This window comes from Camelina sativa, chromosome 6 (genome assembly GCF_030686135.1).
Source record: "Camelina sativa cultivar CO46 ecotype springtype chromosome 6, ASM3068613v1".
Taxonomy (NCBI): Eukaryota; Viridiplantae; Streptophyta; class Magnoliopsida; order Brassicales; family Brassicaceae; genus Camelina; species Camelina sativa.
The window spans coordinates 13,136,209-13,158,848 of record NC_141885.1 but is presented as its reverse complement, the minus strand read 5'-3'; the positions used below and the strand labels follow the sequence as shown (position 1 = coordinate 13,158,848).

The window sequence follows — 22,640 nt, the reverse complement described above, 5'->3', positions numbered from 1 at the left end:
ACCATTAAAAGATTTAGTTGTTGGAGAGGTTCCATGTCCTCAGAAACAATCATGTTTTATATTCTTTAAGAATCCAAAAACCGAAACAAACCGTTTGTGGCAATTAAATCTTCGAGTTTAAAAGTTTGGATGTTAGGTTGTGAGGTTATTGGGCATGGTGGATGAGAATCAATGACATTATCCGTTCCTGTTCGAATATACTTACCATCTCCAATGATAAAACGTGATCCTTTTTTGATAAGCTTGAGACGAATGAGTAGTGAAGACCACCCATATAATTGGTTCTTCCGGGGTTTAGCATCTAATATTGACTCATCTTTGAAGTACCTGGCTTTCATAATACGGGCAAGCAGCGAATTTGGATTATGAATTAGGCGCCATACATGTTTTACAAGTAGAGCATCGTTAAACTTATCCAAATCTCTGAAACCTAAGCCGCCTTCATTTTTTGAGAGTTGTAACTTTGTCCACGCAACCCAGGGAATTCCTCGGTGATTTTCACCTTTCTCCCACAAGAAGTTCATGAGGAGAGATTCAATGTCCGCCATAACCCCTTTTGATAATTTTAAATATGACATCGCATACATTGGCATCGCTAAAGCAACAAATTTAAGCATGATCTCTTTACCAGCCGAGAGAGATATCTTGAGCTCCAGTTTGAAGTTCTATTCTTCACCCGCTCCAAGATATATTCAAACATTTCTTTCTTTTTACGTCCAAATTGTTCTGGTAATCCTAGATACTTGCCACCGCCACCATGGCTTGATATGCCAAGAACATTTTTTAAGCGCACTTGTGATGAACCATATACTCATGAACCATATGTTATTGTGGACTTATTTGTGTTTATTTTCTGACCTGAATAATGCTCATAAACATCGAAAACATCCTTTAAAGCTTGACAATTCTTTTTATTTGCATGACAAAAGAAGAGGGAACCATCAGGAAATTGGAGATGTCTTATTCTTGATAATCCATTACCAATGCAAACACCTCTAATGTCACCATCTTGAGCTTTTGAAATTATCAAATGGCTCAGTATATTAGAACAGAGGATAAACAGGTACGGTAACAAAGGGTCACCCTGTCGAATACCTCTTGTTGGATGTATAAAACCATATGGAGCTCCATTTATAAGAACTTAATACTGAACTGTGTGACATCCCGGTTTCAGATACTTGCGGAGAGGTTGAAAAGAATTGATTTCGCCACCTATGTCACCAAAGTGCACTTATCTTTTCAGTCAAGGGTCCTGAGAGAACTCCAGAGTTAAGCATGCTTGTGCTAGAGTAGTCTCAGGATGGGCGACCTTCCGGGAAGTGACTGTCGGAACTGTGCGAGTGAGGACAAAACACAGGGAAAGATCATGTGGTGATTTGTAGGGACGGTAACAAGTCTTTAAAAGCCTTCCGGACGTAGCAAACCAGCCGTCGGATATGGATGGCCTCACGGGCCTAGTGAGAGGACGTGAGACCCATTAAGGAAGGTGGGTCCATGGACTGGGATTGGACATGGGGTCCACTAAGAGGTGGCGGTCGGGGAGTTACAATTGGTATCAGAGCTGAACCCAGACGAGTGTGGAGTCGAGTGGACTAACACCTTCAGGGGATGACGGTCTTGGTGCGCAACGAGGACGGTTCCGTCTGTTAGTGGGGCTGAATTTTGACACTCCGGTTTCAGAGACTTGTGGAGAGGTTAATAAGAATTGATTTGGACACCTATGTCACCAAAGTGCACTTATCTTTTCGGTCAAGGGTCCTGAGAGAACTCTAGAGTTAATCGTGTTTGAGCTGGTGTAGTCTGAGGATGGGTGACCTTCCGGGAAGTGACTGTGGGAATTGTGCGAGTGAGGACAAAACACAGGGAAATATCATGTGGTGATTTGTAGGGACGGTAACAAGTCTTCAAAAGCCTCCGAGACATAGCAAACCGGCTGTCAGATATGGATGGGCTCACGAGCCTAGTGAGGAGACGTGAGGCCCATTAAGGAAAGTGGGCTCATGGACTGGGATTGGACATGGGGCCACTGAGAGGTGGTGGTCAGGGAGTTACAAACTGACTTCACAACCGCCATCATCCAATTAATCCATTTGTCGCAAAATCCAAATAATCTCATTGTGGTTTCCAGGAAGTTCCACTCCACTCTGTCATAAACTTTGCTGACATCGGCTTTGACTGCCATATATGTTTTAGGATCTCTTTTCCGGACCTTCAATGAGTGCATTACTTCATGTGCTATTAGGACATTATCTTGGATACATCTACCCGGAATAAAAGCAGCTTGTGCATTAGATATTATGCCATTGAGATGGGATTTAAGCCGTTTGACTAGACACTTAGATATGATCTTATATAGTACATTGCATAGAGCTATAGGACGATAATCTAACAGTGTCTCAAGATGATCAATCTTTGGTATCAGACAAATGTTTGTATGATTGATGTTCGGTTTCATTGTAGATGTTTCAAAGAATGTTTTTACTTCATGAATGACATGGTTGCCCACCGTTTCCCAGCATTGTTTGTAAAATCTAGCCGTTAAACCATCTGCTCCAAGAGTTTTGTCTTCCCCGATTAAACAAACAGCATCATATATTTCCTGATCTGAGAAGTCTATAATCAAATCAGCATTAGTTTCATTTGTTACAGATGGGACAAAGTCAGCAAATTCCTGTGAGGAAATTTGATGTCCAGTTGATGTGAACATATCTTTAAGTATTGCTCTGCGTGATCTCCAATCTCTGTTGTGATTGATATATCTGTATCATATGACGACAACGACTAATTCTTCTTGTGATTGATATATCTGTATTCTCGTCATCATTTCACCAACTTTGTTGTATAACCTCCTAAAATGATGGAATCTCACATGGTCTTTTGTAAAATTGAAAAACTGTTCTTCGATATGGTTGAGTGAGATTTAACCTTAATAGCACCGGTTTGTGATCTGAACCACCAAAGTCGAGAAATTGTGCTTCTGCGTTTGGAAAGCTTGCAGTCCCTGCAGTGTTAATCATCGCTCGATCGAGACAACATTTCACTGTATGTGAATAACGTTCCCCAACCCAAGAGAACTTATCACCTCGTGATCTTATATCCATTAAATCACACATGGAGATCATATGTCTGAAGTCCCTAAAGGTCCTTTCCTCTTGTAGGGGGCCACCTAGTTTTTCCTGGTTGGAAATGATCTCGTTAAAATCACCTAGGAGAAGCCAAGATTAATTTAGAAAATGAGACAAAGCTTCCAAATACTCCCATGAATGATGTCGTTAGTTTTGTACCGGATGTCCGTAGACACAAGACAACTTCTTAAACCCAACTTCTTAAAAACTATACCCTAAAAACTACATTTGTCAATCCAAATATATAAAAAAAATATTTTACACTTTTAAAGTCGATTTTGTTTTTTGTGCTGCCGATATTTTTGGAAAATAACACTTTTGTGATATTATGGGAAAAAATATTAAGTGTAGTATTTTAATAAAAAAAAAAACTTGAAATGTGATATTTTGAGGAATTCCTCTTAAAAGATTAGACTGTTTTTGTTTTTTGATGTATACTATAGTTTTAAGTATTAACAATATCTTTTGAATATAATAACTAAAAACAAACTAATATGGTTTCATATCAAATCTAGTTTTAAAGTTCTCATTATTTAACAATTTTTCGAAAAAACTAATAAATAATTTTTGTCCATAATTAATAAGAGAGAGAGCAATTGAATTTTTAATTTGAAAACTAATAATTATTTAATGAAATTTTGTTAGAAATTCCCTTTCTGAGATACGCCTTTTCAAAAATACATTTTTTAAACATTTTTATTTTTTGCCTTTTTTACACAATTATAATATGTTAACTTAATTTAGAACTTTTTTTTTAGGTACAAATTCTCTATTTTACATTTAGCGTATAATTTTAAGTGGGTAGAGTTTAGTATTTGGGGTTTAGCATTTGTTTATATATTAAACAGGGGATATTTTTGAAAATGGACAAGATGAAGGAGTATTTTTGAAAGTGACCTAGAAAAAAATATATTTAAAAGAATTTTTTAGTTTTATATTTATTTTTATTTAAAAATATATATAAATGATCTTAAGACCAATGACATTTAACATAAGCCTTGTTTCCATGACATTTTTGAATCGGTATTAATAAAAGTTTATAATATTTTTAATCCAACGGTACATATTATATGAGTGAAATCCTCATTTTCTATTTTTAAACATCATTAATATTTGAAATATGAAATTAAACAGATTTAGATAATATTATGTATCTATTGTATTACGGGGTAATTCCTAGTTAGCACTTTTCTATATAAATATATGCGCGTAAGATAGATATATCATTTATTACAATTATACTCTCGTAGCTGAAACCCTAAAGTTAATTAATGAACTAATGAAGGAAAATCGTTTTCATTGTTGGATTAAAGAATTGCCAAGATTCTCTCACAAGAACTCCCCAAAAATCCAGACGGACTCAAAAGCGAAACAGAGAGCGATAAGAAAATCTAGAGATCTTCAAGATCCAGCGTATAAACGGCGAGGAAGAAAGGGAAGAAATCAAGCATGTTCCTTTCTTTAGTTTTATCCATCTAGGAGTCAAATATCTTATGTGTATTAATCATTATAATTTGATTGGTTAGTTATTTTTATTGATGTGTCAGTTTCTGCTTCATTACAAAAGCTGATGTGTGAGTAGATGTGTGAGTAGCTGGTGAAAAATAAGGAAGTTTTATTGTATTGATATGCGTGTAATATAGATATATCATTTATTACAATTAACTCTCAGCGAGTTAAGAGTGTCGCCATGGTTGTTGCCTTGTAGCTGAAACCCTAAAGTTAATTAATGAACTAATGAACGAAAATCGTTTTCATTGTTGGATTAAAGAATTGCCAAGATTCCTGCTTACTCACAACGATCTCAATTTTAAACAATAGTTATTTCAAACTAAAGAAAAATGAACATAAAAAAACAATTTATACAGAGATGTGAAATTGATTTTTTAAAGACAAGTGCATGATTAAAAAAAGAGGATAACAAAGACGGCCGTGCATAATTGTGGCGAAATTATGAACTTGGGAAAATCAGAAAGAAGAGAGAAGTGATTAAACAAATATAACAAAGTTGCAAAATTTTGACTATAAATAGATGACCACATGCACCTACGAATATAAACCATCAAAGTTTGAAGTTAATCCAAAAGAAAACCAAAAGAACAAGTTTCAGCGAAGGCAAAGCAAAGAAGAAAAGAAATGGCAAAGAACCCTCATCAACTCCTTCAGCTTTACTGTTCTCTTGGTTGTTCTCCTGATGGCTTCAACTGGTATAATATTAAATTTACAAAGTTGATCTCATCTATATATTGTACTTTGCAGTTGCTTCAACTGCTGACGAATATGTCAACATCTAGGAATCCTTAATACTGAGGCTCAATCCTGTGGTGCTGGTGGATGTCTTACGGCCGCTTCACGTGTGTTCCTTGGCGAGTGCCCGTCGGCCCACGGTACAACAAATGCTCAATGTTGTACGTGTTGCGTAGCAACATACGGTACTCCTCCAGTCTACTGGGCGGTTGTTGAGGGAACTGACAGTCACTGCCACTGCTACAAAAAGGCTTAAAAATAACCTCATTATGTAATTACCAAGTGTGACTATTGTTCCCTTTCGGTGTGAGGACATGACATTTGCGTGTGTTTATTATGTTCAAGTTCTTTTGCTTCCAAATAAAAAACATTAAGGGCAAAGCTTAACATTGCTTGCCCCCTCTCAAATGTAATCTTATCTTCTGTGTACTTTTATTTCAATCATCATATATAATATAATCATTTTGTATTTGTGTTCGTCAATCCATTCCCGCCTAACATTCTAAAACCGGTTCCTAGAGATCAGAGTTAGAGAGTGAGAGAATATACATATATACATAAGCTGAGAGACAAGGAGAATTGCCCATAAGAACAAAACAAGAGAACTAGTTTTTTAACAATATTTTCTTCATATTCCTTTGGTTAAGAAGAAAAGAAACTAACTACTAAATTAACCACTAAGAAACGTATATGGAGAGGTGGGTAATACAATCCCACTAATTAATATAGGATAAACAACAAAGCAATAACATAACCACATCTGTTTTTTTTTATCTAAAACCTAGTTGATGCCGGTTTACTTCGGTTATGTGCTCATCATGACTGTGGACGACTTTTCATTTAAGGGATGGCTGGTTTCAAGCATGATTAAAAATTTTAAACGATTGATTTACTGGTTGAAAACGAATGTGTTTGTAAAAATATTTATAATTTTTTAATTAATGGTTATGATGTCGTAAGTGTTTTATATAGAAAAATACGGTTATCTTCCAGTTTGCGACATGGTTATTGAATGATCGGACAAACACTGCCGCTGCAAGAAAAATGCTTAAAATAACCTTGTTATATTTATGTTATGTACCAAGTGTGACATTTGTGTGTATTTATGTTATGTTCTCTGAACTTTTATTCCAATCATGATATTTAATAAGCTCGTTTTGAATTTGTGTTCGTCAATCCATTCCCGCCTAACATTTTAAAACCGGTTCCTAGATATATATATAAGCTGAGAGCCAAGGAGAATTGCTCATAAAAAAATCTCTAAAAAAATCTCTATAAGCTGAGAGCCAAGGAGAATCTCTAAAAAAAACACTTCTGCAACAGAATCTGTGAAAGAGAGAGAGAGTATATATGTGTACACGATATATCATTGAATTTGGAAGTTTTTTTTAAAAGTTATAACAATAACTAGGATTTAGCCTGATATATTTTTTTCTTTTATTTATAAATATAATTTTTATGATTTTATATTATAATTGATTAAGTTACTTTGATTTTTAGTATAGATTATGTATGTTATATATATATATATATATATATTTAGTGTATTAGCAATAAAAATTTGTGTTATTGAATTGTGATTTTGTATAAATATTTGCGTAAGAAAATTTAATTAAGGAAAGTAAGATATTGTGGTTAACATTCTCTATTAGATTTTATTACAAATATTTCATCTAAGTTTAAATATTTATTCGAATGACAAATGGTTATGCAAATCTTACAAATAAAATGTTAGTATAGATACCCTAAATAATTAATGAACTAATGAATAAAAGTTATTATAGTAATACTCTCTCCCATATATAAGTATGAGTTAGGAGATAGTGTCGCCATAACTGTTGCGCTGTAGCTGAAACCCTAAAGTTAATTAATGAACTAACGAAGGCAAATCGTTATCATTTTAGATTAAAGAATTGCCAAGATTCCTGCTTACACTGTCTATGACAACGACGATATCAATTTTAAACAATAGTTATTTCAATCTAAAGCAAAATGGACATAAAAAACAATTTATACAGAGATGACCTTCCTTTAAGTTGACTTTTTAAGACAGGTACATGATTAAAAAAAAGAGGATAGCAAAGACGGACTTACATAACTGTGGCGACATTATGAACTTGGGAAAATCAGAAAGAATAGAGAAGTGATTAAACGAATACAACAAAGTTACAAAATTTTGACTATAAATAGATGACCAAGCCTTCAGATTTAAATCATCAAAGTTTGAAGTTAATCCAAAACAAAAACAAAAAGAACAAGTTTCAGCGAAGGCAAAGCAAAGAAGAAAAGAAATGGCAAAGAACCTCATCAACATCGTCAGTTTCACTGTTCTCTTGGTTGTCCTCCTGATGGCTTCAACTGGTATAATATTAGTTTTACAAATTTACTACAAGAAAACAGGGGGTTTCCGAGTATATATTGTACTTTGCACTTGTTTTCTTGTACTAAACAGGGTTTAGCACTTTTCCGACTATATGTGCTAAAACCTTGTTTTCTTGTAATAGCACGTGGACTATAGTGTGCTATATGATCTCATTTGTATATTATACTTTGCGTTTGTCTCTTAATCATCTTGTGCTGATGAATATCTTAACATTCTAACATCTAGGAATCATTAAGACCGAGGCTCAGGGTGTCCCTTGCACAGCTGGATGTAGTCCACGTGCGTTCCTCGACGAGTGCCCGGCAGCCCACGGAACCACAGATGCGATATGCTGTAGCTGTTGCAAATCCACATACGGTTCTCCTCCAGTCTGCTTTGCGATTATTGAGGGCACTGATAGACACTGCCACTGCTACAAACAGGCTTGATATAACCTCATCAATATAAGTACCAAGTGTGACTTTTGTCTCCTTTCGGTGTAAGGACATGACATTTGTGTTTGTTTCTGTTCATGTTTCTTTTGCTTCCAAATAAAACATCAAGGGCAAAGCTTACCATTGCTTGCCCCCTCTCAAATGTAATCCCATGTTCTGTACACTTTTATTTCAATCGTGAAATATATATATATATATATATATATATATATAATAATAATCTCCTTTTGTATTTGTGTTTGCCAATCCATTCCTGCCTAACATTCTAAAACAATAATAAGAGTCACAGGGACGTACCATGCATTAAAGGTCGGCGATGTTTTCCGATGCTTTCTCCTTTTGAGAACTTGCCCGAAATCTGTACCTCCGCCACTCATACCATGCATGATGCATCCCAGGTCGGTTATTTTGAACTCTCATCGCCATTACATTTTTCTTCGACGTATATCTCTTTTCAAAACACATTTCCTTCGCGCAGCCTACAGTTGATATGTAAATGACTTGGTACACTACTATCTCCATCTTCGTTTCTCGAGCTACTACTCTTGAACTTACCAACCCCATTATGAAAGAGAGTTCAACCGTTAAAAAATATAACTTAACACATTTCCCAGAATTGAATTTTGAACATTTTAGAGAGAGAGAGAGAGAGAGAGTAAAAGGTCAGAATCTGGGGCATTAAGATCAGACTCGATTATGCTTTTGAGCTATAAGCTTTCTAAAATCAAAATCGCAATCTTTGTTAGCTTGTGGCAGAAGAAGAAGAAACAAACAAAGCCATATCGTTCTTTTTTGTTGAATGAATGTAATATTTGTTCAACCAAAAACCCTTGTTAAAATAAATGCATCCTTAAATCGATAGCTTTTTAAAAGATTCTTAGAGAGGAAAATAGTGTTTTGATTCCAACAATTTTGGCGATAGTAAGAACTTGGGAAAATTAGAAAGAAGAGAAAAGTGATCAAATCGAATATAACAAAGTTACAAATATTTGGCAATAAATTTGATGACAACATTTACGAGTTTTTTTTTTTTTTTTTGGACAAACAAGAATTTTCACTCAACTAAAGCACACAACATTAAGCAAAGATAGTACAACAAAAGTAATGATAAGGGCTCCATGAGTTTTGCATCCCATGCTCAAATTTGAGAAATTTGCAATGATTGATAAAACTTTTAAGACCATAGCGGATTCGACCATGAAGACGGGCTTTGCAAAATCCTACACCACCATGAAGACGGCTCGCACGAAACAAAATTTACATATTAAGTAATTATAGGTATAATATGATAATTCAATATAGTTTTTTTTTTGAACAAAAAAATGTTATCATTGATTAGACAAAGAGTAACATACAAGGGAAGTAGGATAGTTTAAAGGACAACATAAGAGGGCATACCCCAGAGTTTAAAGCAACAAAACGATAAAGGTAGATAAAGGCAAACAATATTTGGAGATTGAGAACCATGGACCAAAAGCTAGCTAGCATTCTAGAACCTGTAAGGTCACAAGGAATAAAGATACAACTTCCATGAGCAGGCCAATGAAAGAGAAGATGACCACTGTATTGATTCGAAGACTGGGTGGCGGTGAAACAGCCAAATATGAAGGTCTCACCAGAGTGAGAAGGGCTACTCTAGGTAGAGCTTTGCCAACGGATCGACCAAGGTTGAGAATGATCTTAAAACCGGTCACTACAATGGTGTTTGTGGTTTTGTGGTTGGGTGAGAGTAGCTTGAAGAGGTTGTGGTAACCACTACTTCATGGAGCATAGGTCCTAATGCCACTATTCTTCAAGATTAATTGAGGGATCTTCAAAAAGGTGATGAGTTGCAGTGTGGAAACTATATTCAGTAGGCGTGATAAAGAGCGGAGGCTGATGAAACAGAGGTAAACCCTACTCAGTGGAGGTGAGGTCATAACGCTAAGTTTCAACAAGCTATCTCCTACAAGAGGGTCATCCTTAGGTGAATCTAGCAAAATGGATCTCAGAAGACTCTAAAACCTATGTAGCAACAGAGGCGGTTTAAGGTTCTTTAGCAATCTTTGGACTAATGGTATCCTTAAGCTAAGTAACGATGACTAGGAAGGGGAAGAGTGGAGTTCAGACCAAACTAGTTAAACGCTGACACTAAAACAGTTGAACTAATGGTGATATGTAGGATAAAGGCGCAGGGAATGCAATCATCAAAGATACCTCGACTAGCGGGTCAGATTCACTAACAAAGCGCAAAATTGCAAACCTCCACAAACCAAAATGTACAACTGACCTCAACACAAGTAGTTTACAAGCAAAACCGAAACATCTAGTGTTCTGCTACCGAGGAAACGTTGGCTAGACCGAGGAGGATAAACTAATACAAACAGATTTGACCTTGATATGAAGTTAAAATCAGCGGTGTAATGATCTTCCAGGTAAGGGATGACTCATAATTTAGACAAAGTAAACTATCTTCCACGGTTGTGAGATAAGAGTGAGGGTTAAATCTAGGCCAGATGTGTAACGAAAGAGAAGGAAAGGAAATTGAGGATGTAGGTTTCTTCTTCGGCTCCGACGTCAAAACAGAGCTACAGTTAGCTCCAGTCTAGCTGTAGCCAAGTAAAACACTTGGTGAGAGGATTTGGATCCAAGAAGCAGAGACATGTTGAGGTTGATAGCAAGAAGAAGCGGTAAGATAGACAAAAACTGAGGCTAGTGGGGCGTTCATGGATCTTATGGATCTGTAAACACCTTCATTTTTGCACCATAAAGATAAGATCTCCAAATATTCAGGGAAAAAGCTACAATAACCATCTCCAAATCATGAGTAGTATAGTTGTCCTCATGCTTCTACAACTGCCGCGAAGCAGCGTAGGCAATCACCTTCCCATGCTGCATCAACACACACCCCAAACCGACTCTGGATGCATCTGTATATACCACATAGGGTTCTCCCTGCTCCGCAATGCCAATGCTGGCATAGTAGTCAGCATCTCCTTCAGGCTTGCAAATTCTTCCTCACACTCCTGTAACCAAACAAAAAAGCATACTTCCCTGTCAAATTAGTCATCGGACGTGCCTTTCTCGCAAAACCCTGCACAAATCTCCTGTAATAACCTGCCAATCCAAGAAAACTCTTGATCTCTGTGGCATTCTGCGGTCTAGGCCAATTTCTGATAGCCTTAATCTTCTCCAGATCAACCCCTATGTAGACACAATATGACCCATAAATCTCATCTCCCGCTTCCAGAAACTACACTTGCTCAACTTAGCAAACAACTTCTGCTCCCGCAAATTCTCCAGAACTGCCTTCCAATACACTACATGCTCCTCAGGACTCTTGGAATAATCCAGGACTCTGCACTTCCGGCTACACTACATGATACACTGCTGCCACTACCATCTGCTGTAACTTGGGGCACTTGGGCTTGATGTGCACAGGATCCCTGCAATGATAGCATACACAAACCGCTGCCGTCAGAGCACTCTTCTTGGAATAGCTAGCCACCTTGTGACCATGCTCCCACACCTGAAGCATCCTGCACCACTCGCCCTCTGCGTAGCCTCCCACTTCCTCTTGGTTCCCTGCGCAAGCTTGCCGCCCTTGCCAGAACCTCCAGGATGCTGAGCCTTTCTAGGCTGAACTGTTGGACTAATTGTCACTGACTGTGCCTGGATATCTTGCTCAATCTCTACTGCAGTCTCCTACATCCGCAGCTACTGGCTGCTGTACAGCCACTGGTGGTACTTCCTGTGCCTGAGCCGGTACCACTCCATGTATTCGCTCCAACAACTGTGTCAACAAGCCTACAAGATCAACGCCTACTGAAAGAGCTCCATCTGCTGGGACTTCCGCACCCAGAATCCTAGCATCCCCGACCAACCCAGCACCGACACCACCCACACTAACTCCATCAGGGTCTACGGTCCTATCAGTACCCCTACCTGCCACACTCATGGACCCCTCTTGGAGGCCCTATGACTCGCCAACACCCTGAGCTGTCACACTCTGATCCACGGTATCACTAACCACTGGGCCTCTGCCCCTACCACGACCACGTCCGCGTCCACAAACACGTCCACGAAAAGTAACATGACCACCTCTAACCATCTGCATTATCATGAATAGAAGGCTAAGCAAGCAGACTCAACGGAACACAAAAACACAAACTCACTGTAGAATCACACTGTAGGCTCGAAGAAGATGTTCTAGTACTCCATCCTACAGCCTCATCAACAGAATCACAACCTTACCAAACCTAGAACCATAAGGGCTCTGATACCACTTGTAACGCCCCGAACGCCACCTCTTAGTGGATCCCATGTCCAATCCCAGTCCATGGGCCCACTTTCCTTAATGTTAAGAAAGGGCTTTGATACCACTTGTAACGCCCGACCGCCACCTCTTAGTGGGCTCCATGTCCACTCATAGTCCATGGGCCCACCTTCCCTAATGGGCCTCACGTCCTCTCATTAGGCCCGTCAGCCCATCCATATCTGACGGCCGATTTGCTATGTCAAGGAGGCTTTAAATTTTTGTTACCGTCCTGATAACCGGATTGTCACCCAGGGTATCAATTCCCTATGCAGTTGTAGTACAAAGAGTTATCAATCCAAATGGTTGTTGATGTCACTATATTTTACCATATTTTAGGCCTTGTTTAGTTCATGTTTTGCATCATATAGAAGTGATTTCTTAAGTTTTATAGCTATTTATATCCAAATATGCACTTAGGATGTTTAGAAGCATGCATTGCATACATTTGTGCATTTGGAGTATTATTAGGTGTTATTGAGCTCTAAAAGGGTAAGGAAGGACTTGGTGTTATTTCTGGAGCTAAACAAGAGGATTGGACGTATCAGGAAGGGAAAAGAAGGCACTTGACCATACCACTCGAGCAGGCACACGGTCGAGTACATGGTCGGATTCATAACGAGCTCCTCAAAGATCCATTCAAATGAAAATCTTCTGTTGCGATTCAGCTTCAGCCTTATTCACGAGAGTTGTAGTAAATTGAGTTCACCTTTCCAATGTCGGTGGTTCAAGTCAATCTGAGGTGTAGTTCAAGAGTTATCCCTATTTTACTGAACAGATATCATCCGATATCGAAGACTCAAGCTACGTGACGGACCAACCACTCGACCGAGCACATGGTCGAGTTGACCGAGCCGCCTCTCTATTTTGTCCTCTAACCATTTTAGGGGTTCCCTTCCTTCCTATATAAACCTATTTTACTCTATGGCCGCAAATAAGCCACTTTAAGGCAGAAAATATCTTTGTAGGAGTGAGAGAGAGTCAGCAAACCTAGTTTTCCCCTTTGGAAATTTATTTACTTTATTGCATCATTATCTACTTTTGTTCTTGCTTTTTCCAGAATTTTTATAGTTTATAAACTCTATAACATTTTATGTGTTGAGAATCTGATTTTGCTTCTTTATATTAAGTTGTAGATCTTTCTCTTATCTATCTTATCATGTTAGTTTCATTAATTTCTGGGTTTGATTATTTCATCATCATGTTTTGTTCATCTGATTAGTGAGTTAGGATTCTGGAGATGGATTAGGCTGGTTTAGGGCTTTGGTAGTCTAGAATGGTCAAGCTTGATTGTTGAAATATCTCTTCTGGGTTGGGTGTGCTCTAAGCTGTTCTTATATCTGAGAGGGTACGAACAGATCTTAAGCTTCCTAGCATCACACCAATGTCTAGGTTGTTAGATAAAGCCAACATTGGAGATTATCATGCTTGTCCCAAGAGATTGGTTGTACAAGGTGGTTTTTGACAAGTAATCGTCTGGTTCTTAATGCATATTCAGTATGGTTTCACCAATGAGAGTTGGGTTAGGATGTTAATGTAACTTGATCACTTCTGCATGAGAGTGGATTAGTGATTCATTAAGATCATTGTATAGAGATAGGTCATGTTTGATTGAGGTTTGTTGACCAGTCTAGATAGCCACAACTTGATCACTAGCCCATGAATCCATCTCTAGGAGCCTACTTTGTATATTAATTATCTGTATTTGCATATCATCTTGTTTCATTACTTTTTGTCTCTGTTTAAGTTGGTAAGTTTGCTTCTGTTCTTCAGTTATGCACCACTCGACCCCCTGCTCGACCAGCACTCGACCGAGTGCTTGATCGAGCACCTTCTGGGTTGCTTAGTTTACTTTATGTTTCATTTCTGTTTCATTGCATTCATCACTGCTTTGTTCTGTAGTTTAGTTTCCTTACTCATATCTAGTTATTACTCTTGTTTATTCTACATTCAGCATTGTTTACATTTAGCATTTCATAATTGTCATTAGGTTGATAGATCAAAACCATATTGATATTTGGCTTAAATTGAATGCATTGATCATGTCTTGACAGCTTACATATCACACTCTTTATGGATTGACATCCTTTATGCTACAACTACATAAGGGTATTGAAACACCTTGCGCTGCACCTGATCATCGTAGCCTAAGTTTGTTTGTTTGTCATCATACATTCATTCATATGTTAACCTTGAAAAAGTTCTTGTTTCAGTTGTTATGCTAGCAGATAAGATATGATCAGAACTAACAAGTCAAGCCAAGCAATAGAGTGGGTTTGATCTAACCATCCTAAAATAATTAAAAGAAAATAAATAAACAAGAACCACACGACATAAGTACTCGATGCAAGCATTCGAGTACAGGATCGGGTGGAGTGATCGGGTAAAGAAGAAGAGTAAGACATCTCGAAGGTCTACACGAAGATGGTGATCGAGTACCAGTTCGGGTATAGGATCGAGTTATGAATAAAAATATAAACAATCAAAATACGAAAGCTCCTAAGGATGGGGTAATCGACTCCTAAGTGTTCCTGACCAGTATGGATATCCTATATGCCTCAAGCAAATATTCCCTAGACAATTAATCTCTAAAATCTAGTTAAAACACTCTCGTGATAGAAACAATCAACCTTGATCACTCCCCTACCCAACTCTCTTTGGAGAAACATGACCAAGCAGGCAATACAAACCGATTCATTATTGTCAATAAACCCCTTACACATCTAATCTCTTAGGCTAAGTGAGTAAATCTCTGGCATTGATTGATTCAATCATTTCGACTACATCTGTCGATGGCAAAACACCCTAGATCTAATCTCAACCTCTCGGTCTATTGATAGCGTTAAGAACACCAATCTAGAAAGGAACTTATAAAATAAACAACCAACCTAAGACATCCTAACCGATGAAGAACATATAATTGTCTATCCCATCCCCAGAAACTTTGTTTCACTACTCAGATCTCATGGAAAGAAACACAAAAACACAAATAAACAAAAATTGCATTGTATTGAAAATAGAGTAAAAGTATAAGAGTATAGAATCGAAAATGCAAAAAGAAATAAAAATGAATCCTAACAAAGTGGATAAAGTGTTTGAGTCGCTCAAGATCTCTCTCAGAAGCTCTCACTCTCTGGTTTGAGTGTCTGCGGCGTGCTAGGGCGAGCTGAAGAAGAGGGGGGTTTATATATGGAAACCCTTTTACCCTAGCTTCCCAGTCCTGCCCGAGGGTCTGCTCGAGGCGGTGCTCGAGGATATGGTCGAGTTACTCCTTGGATAGGTCTTCGGGTTGTTCTTCCTTCTCTCGGATCTTCCTCGATCGGGTTAATTTGAAAATTAGTAATTATGTAAATTGAATTTGTTAGAAATACTCCTTTTCAAAAATACATTTTTTGAACATTTTCATTTTTGCATTTTTTTACATAATTATAACATGTTAAATTAAATTGAAAACTTTTTTCTTAGGCTTATGTTCTCTATTTTACATCTAGCATATAGTTTTAAGTGGGTAAAGTTTAGTATTTGGGTTCAGCGTTTGGGTTCATCGAGTAGGGCATCGATGGGTATGGTGGGAGAGAACTGGCTCTTATTTTAGCTAATTTTAGAATCATTTGGACTAGCTAATAGAATCGGTTTTGAAAGATAGGTGGCAAGCATGTTTATTTGGGGTTGGGTTGAGGTCTGGAATGGTCACCCATGTAGCCGCTCGTAGGGTGCATCGAGTAGGGCATCAAATATGGCATCTGGTAAGGCAGAGGGAAGGTACCTGAGTGGTCACCTGATTTGGTGCTCGGCGGGGTCATCAGATAGGGCATCATATACCCCGATGAGTGAGGAGTCGGATAGGCATCCGAATGGCTTCTTCGTGACCTATCGGGTCTGGCTACGCCTTCCTCAGTGTGGGGCTCGTAGGAGGATGTTCTATGGGGCTCTAGAGGTGCTAATCCTCGGATTCCTCCTAATGTTCCACTCCTCCCCATCCATGTGGGTGCATAAGCCGAAGTGGGAGCTGAGGCACAGCTTGCATTGTCTTGCAGCTCCTTGATCTGTCCTCTCATCACCTTCACTGGGCCAGTGAGGTCATTTACCTTCCTTGCTAAAAACTTGTTCATCCTATTCAACCACCCTATCCTCTTGTGAGCCGCCCTCACTCCAACTGGTTGCTTTTGAGAGCAAACATACTCCTCAAAATCGTAATCCTCTGATTCACCTCCCTGTACTTGCCCTTTTGGCTCTCTCTCTTCAGCCCCTGATTCTTCCTCAGGGTTGTACAGCTCTTCCAATGGTGGCATAAAGTCTATGTTTTCTCCTAGCCAGATTTTTGTGCACACGACGTTGGGCAGGATCATCCGAGTAGCTCCGACTGCCGGATGAAGAGGAACATATCATTTGGCTTATCATAAGCCAAGAACCTCGTCAATGTGAGGTAGTCGATATCTAGCCATCTCAGCTTATGAACCACTCCCTTTAGGGGCATATCGCAAGCTACCAAAATTGGTGTGACCAAACCTCTAATGGAGATCTCTCCAGCTCCCTCTCTCCTCTCGATTTTCATTGCCCAAGATTTAAGATACAAGAATTGATCAAGCAGGACAAAGAACAAACTTGTATCCGCAACATCCCCTACTAGTGGTCTACCATCCCTAGCATAATCTAATACTCCACACAAGGCAATGTCTAGCAGTTGGAGCTCATGATCATTCACATTCCCAGTTTCCTTCCTAGAAAATAGAGTGAAGGCTAGGGACTTGTGAAAATACCTCAAAACAGGGCTCCTTATTTGAGCTGATTTGGAGCTTGTGGACTTGTAGGGGAGCTTATTTCCTATTGTCAGCCATACGGACTTCATCTCCTCCTTGCTCAACTCCATGTTTTCTCCACTCCCAGCCTTGAAACCATACAGCTTCTCCATCTCCTTGTAGGTGAGGCGGTATTCCTTGTTGCTCAACAGAGAAGGTCATAAACCTGATCCCCCCATCGGGTTGTAGGGTCGGGTGGTCCTCAAAGAAGTGTAACTGCAGCGTGGCAAGGAAGTGAACCGTCTCCTCCTCATATGCTTCAAGGTTGGCTCACATAATCTTGCCCAGGTGGCACATGTCGAAAAGGAACTCGACATCTCTAGCGATCCCCAACTAATTCATCGTCTCGCGGTGGGGGTAGCGGATTCCTACAAAGCTCATCTTGCGGAGGACTTTGAATAGCTTGGCTGGAGTCTCCACTTCTCTTTGCTTCAACCTCCTACATGCTATTTTGGTACGTTGTCTCTGCTCCTCATCATTGTCAGGGCTTTCACCCTCGATGTCTTGATCCTCTTCTTCCACCGCTCTCTCAGCTACCTTCTCAGCCTTTTCAGAGGCTGGTCTCTTCCCCCTCGCAACTGCAGCTCTTCTTCTTAACTTGGAGGTTTTGTCCTCCTCCGGTTCTCCTCCTTCTGCATCTGAATCGACCTCCATCGGGTCAGTAACGGTTCGCTCGTATGTTGACAGGTCCCAACATCGAGGAGATCGGAGGATTGCAACTGCTACTGGGTTGGGAGAGAGAACACGGGTATCTACCCGATCGTGTGCTCGGCTGTCTGCTCGGGTGGCAGATCGGGTAGAGCTTCGGGTGGGGGATTGGAAACGTCCGCTCAATGGTTGGGAATGCGAAATGTCTCCTCCTCCCTGGGAATCACGAGCTTCGGCGGCTTCACCTTCGGTTCTAGCAGCGATGGCAATGGCGGCTTCACCCTCACGTTAGGCTAAGTGAGTAAATATCTAGCATTGATTGATTCAAGCATTTCGACTACATCTGTCGATGGCAAAACACCGTAGATCTAATCTCAACCTCTCAGTCTATTGATAGCATTAAGAACACCAATCTAGAAAGGAACTTATAAAATAAACAACCAAGCTAAGACATCCTAACCGATCAAGAACACATAATTGTTTATCCCATCCCTAGAAACTTTGTTTCACTACTCAGATCTCATGGAAAGAAACACAAAAACACAAAGAAACGAAAATTGCATTGTATTGAAAATAGAGTAAAAGTAGAAGAGTATAGAATTGAAAATGCAAAAAGAAATAAAAATGAATCCTAACAAAGTGGATAAAGTGTTCGAGTCGCTCAAGATCTCTCTCAGAAGCGCTCGCTCTCTGGTTTGAGTGTCTGTGGCGTGCTAGGGCGAGCTAAGGAAGAGTGGGTTTATATATGGAAACCCTTTTAACCTAGCTTCCCAGTCCTGCCTGAGGGTCTGCTCGAGGCGGTGCTCGAGGATATGGTCAGGTTACTCCTCAGATAGGTCTTCGGGTTGTTCTTCCTTCTCTCGGATCATCCTCGATCGGGTTGAGGTTCAGATTGTTCTTCCTGCTCAATAGCTCCTTCGGGTACATGCTCGGATTTGAGCTTGTTTCTCCCCATTTAAAGCTCTAAAGTACATGTTTTCATCCAAAATGTGCAAATGCAACAATGCAACACTCTAAATAGCCTAAATGCAGATTCCTATAGTTAATAACCTAAAATTGCTGAGGTTAGGGTATAAATAATGCAAAATATGGACAAAAAAAGATGCCTAAAACATGTAAATTAGAGAGTTATCACGTCCCTACAAATCACTACATGATCTTTTCCTGTGTTTTGTCCTCACTCGCACAGTTCCGACAATCACTTCCTAGAAAGTCACCATCTTGAGACTACTCCAACATAAGCACGCTTCACTGTGGAGTTCTCTTAGGCTCCTTGAACGAAAAGATAAGTGCACTTTGGTGACATAGCGGGCCAAATCAATTCTTTTAAACCTTTCTGCAAGTCTCTAAAACCGGGGTGTCACACTCGATGAATATAAGATTAGACTTTTTTTTTTTTGATGTATACTATAGTTTTAAGTATTAACAATATCTTTTGAATATAGTAACTAAAAACAAACTAATATGGTTTCATATCAAATCCTAGTTTTAAAGTTCTGATTATTTAACAATTTTTCAAAAAATTAATAGCTCATTTTTGTCCATAATTAATAAGAGAGAGAAAATAAATTGTTAATTTGAAAACTAGTAATTATATGAAGTGAATTTGTTAGAAATACTCCTTGTGAGATACTCCTTTTCAAAAATACATTCTTTGAACATTTTCATTTTTTTCATTTTTTTACATAATTATAATATGTTAAATTAAATTGAAAACTTTTTTTTTAGGCTCAGGTTCTCTATTTTACATTTAGTATATAGTTTTAAGTGGTTAAAGTTTTGTATTTGGGTTCAGCGTTTGTTTAACCATTTTATATATTAAAAAGAGGATATTTTTTTAAAATAGACAACATGAAAGGGTATTTTTGACAAGTGATGTAGAAAAAATTGTATTTTTGAAAATATCCCTTATTTAAAAGACTATTTTAGTTTCAAATTTATTTTTATTTTTAAATAAAAAAATATAAATGATCTTATAATTAAGATCAATGACATTTGACATACACCTTGTTCCCAAGACATGTTTGAATCGATAATAATAAAAGTTTATAATATAGTGAAATCCTCTTTTACTATTTTTAAACATCATTAATATTTAAAATATCAGATTAAACAGATTTAAATAATATTGTGTATGTATTATATTACGGGGTAATTAGTAATTAACACTTTTATATATACTAGGATAATACCCGCGCTACGCCGCAGGGTTATTTTTTGTTGTGTATATATTTTTGTTTATTTTTTGTATGTTGTTTGTAATTTTAGTTTTTTTTAGCTTTCTCATCACAGCTCATACAACTTATGGACAATCATTATAATATATTTTTCAATTGGTAACTATTATTTTTTTATTTTTGATAAAATTTTTTAGTGACTACAAAGCTTTTAGTTACTGAGTCTATATGTTTTTGTGAAACCGATTCGATATTTTCTAGGATTTGAGATAGCTTCATCGTGATATTTTTATAAAAACACCAACCACATATATGAGCATAACAATGCACTATATTATGCTTTAATATATTTTTGTTGTAAACACATTTTTTTAAGAACACACATTATGTAGACACATCAAATTCATATTTTTTTTATTTTAACTATGTTTTGGAAAATAGCTCTGCTCAGTTCAATAATTAAACTTAACCATAACAATTTAATAATAACAACTCCATTTTTAATATAAATATTTTTTGTAAACACATTTTTTTTAAAACACATATTACGTAGACACATCAAATTCATATTTTAAAATTTTAAATAAGTTTTGGAAAATAGATTTGCTTAGTTCAATAATTAAACTAAACCGAACTAACAATTTATTAGTAACAACTCCAGTTTTTAACTAAAAAAAAACTATATTTACAGATCTCATGAATCCAATCTAATAACAATTTCAATAAGTCTAATTTAATAACCTCAAGATCACAACCAACATCATGATTGGGCACTAACAAACCAAAGCACCACTTCGACAAACCCACTCAAAACACTCAAACAGAGATTAGCTAATTCCCTCATTGTCAAAACAGGGCAAGTGTTTTTCTCAAAAAGAACAGTAGAGATTGTGGAATGATTACTTGTCAAATCTCACTTAATTGTTCATTACAACAGTAGTAGACCAATGTTATGGAGACTTTTGGTCCACCACAACTTATGCTCTATTTAACAATACAAGTATCAAATTCAGATGTAATTTGAGATGTCATTCGATGTGTGTTTGCATTTGGAATTAAATATGGTGTCTCAATAATGTAGACTACAAAGTTTGAACAGCTATGCTGACTGCTGCTTCAACGTTGGAGCACACCCGCTCTGGATAACAAGTAACAACTTTGCAAAAGACAGACCTCAACACCAAAAGGCGAACATTTTTGAGCTAATTTGCAGACAATTGAAGTACTGCTCCAATGCTAACAATCAAGAATAAACAAAACTGATTCCAAACATTCTGGGTGTAAAGACAGTAAGATATCGAGAGGCACTGTTCCAATGCTAACCATCAAGCTTTGAACTTGTTGTGAACAGAGATTGGTTTAAGCAACTCAAGTGCAGGCGAGACTCCATTTTATGTCTTTTATCCTTAACCAATCTCATTAACCAAACAAGCAAACTATGCTCGAGACCAGCTCTGCTCTAAACCCCTTCTCTTACACCAATCCCCTAAACAATCTCGCACAATAGATTTTGCTCTCATTCAATCCATCATTTAACATATCAACAATCAAAGAAACCTTAGCCGGTTGCATCAGCATCAACCCAGATTTTGAATCTGAATCAAGACCAAGACTCACAAGAATCACAACAACCTCATATCCAACTGAAACGACCTGACCCGTTTTTTTTTTAATAATAAATAAAAATAATATAATTAACTATGACTAGTGGTCCCATACCCACTAGCCACCTAACCACAATCAAAAACAACAGCGGAATAACAATACCAATTAAATAACCAACTGAACCAATAATCCAATATTAATCCATAATAGAATAACCAACAACCAATCCTAACCATTTCAATGTCAGACAACAGGAAACCAAGGAACCGGCAACCTAATAAGTTCTAAAGACTCAACTCTAGCAACCTAGCAATGCCACACAACATCCAATCGAGTCCCTAGAACATCTTCCTCTTCATTGCTTTGATTCCACGATCACACTTTGCCTTTACCTGCACCACAAACACAAATTGAGATGCATGAGTATTTGATAAATACTCAGTGAGGCAATCCTCCCATCTACTGGGCTATACACACAAGCAATAAGATCTCTCATGCCACAAACAACAACAATAAAACAAACCAGGAACAGGAACAAGTGACCCGACACGATTCGGTTACTGTCAGAATGGTGTCAACCGATACCAGAAGGTGTCGACCAACACTGGACATCTGGTGTCGACCAACACCACTTGGGTGTCGACCGACACCTGTTCGACACGCCCGAAACCCTAACGGTGTCGACCGACACCTCCACATGGTGTCACCGACACTCGCTAAGTTCCCGAGCCGTCCTCGCGTTAGTAGCTCCGAATCTCGCCTCCAAACTTCTCCTCTTAGCCCCACACAATCCCAGGAACGAATCCAAGCCTCAGGAGCTACAAAAAACTCACAAACAACCAAAAACAAACAACCAAACAACACACAATATCACAGAAACAAAGATCTTAGCTTAGATAAGCAATGGTCATGCACTCACCTTAGCCAA

The 22,640-nt window shown here is 38.1% G+C and overlaps 1 long non-coding RNA gene and 1 pseudogene across 1 annotated transcript; one reads left to right on the top strand and one right to left on the bottom strand.

Annotated features, from left to right (window-relative positions):
- LOC109133308 (U-box domain-containing protein 30-like) overlaps positions 1 to 22,640 on the bottom strand; it is a 35,100-nt pseudogene that overhangs the window by 10,474 nt on the left and 1,986 nt on the right.
- LOC104790746 (uncharacterized) lies at positions 7,588 to 8,421 on the top strand. Its single transcript, XR_015559564.1, has 2 exons — positions 7,588 to 7,733; positions 7,981 to 8,421. It is a non-coding gene; the product is annotated as an uncharacterized LOC104790746 (long non-coding RNA).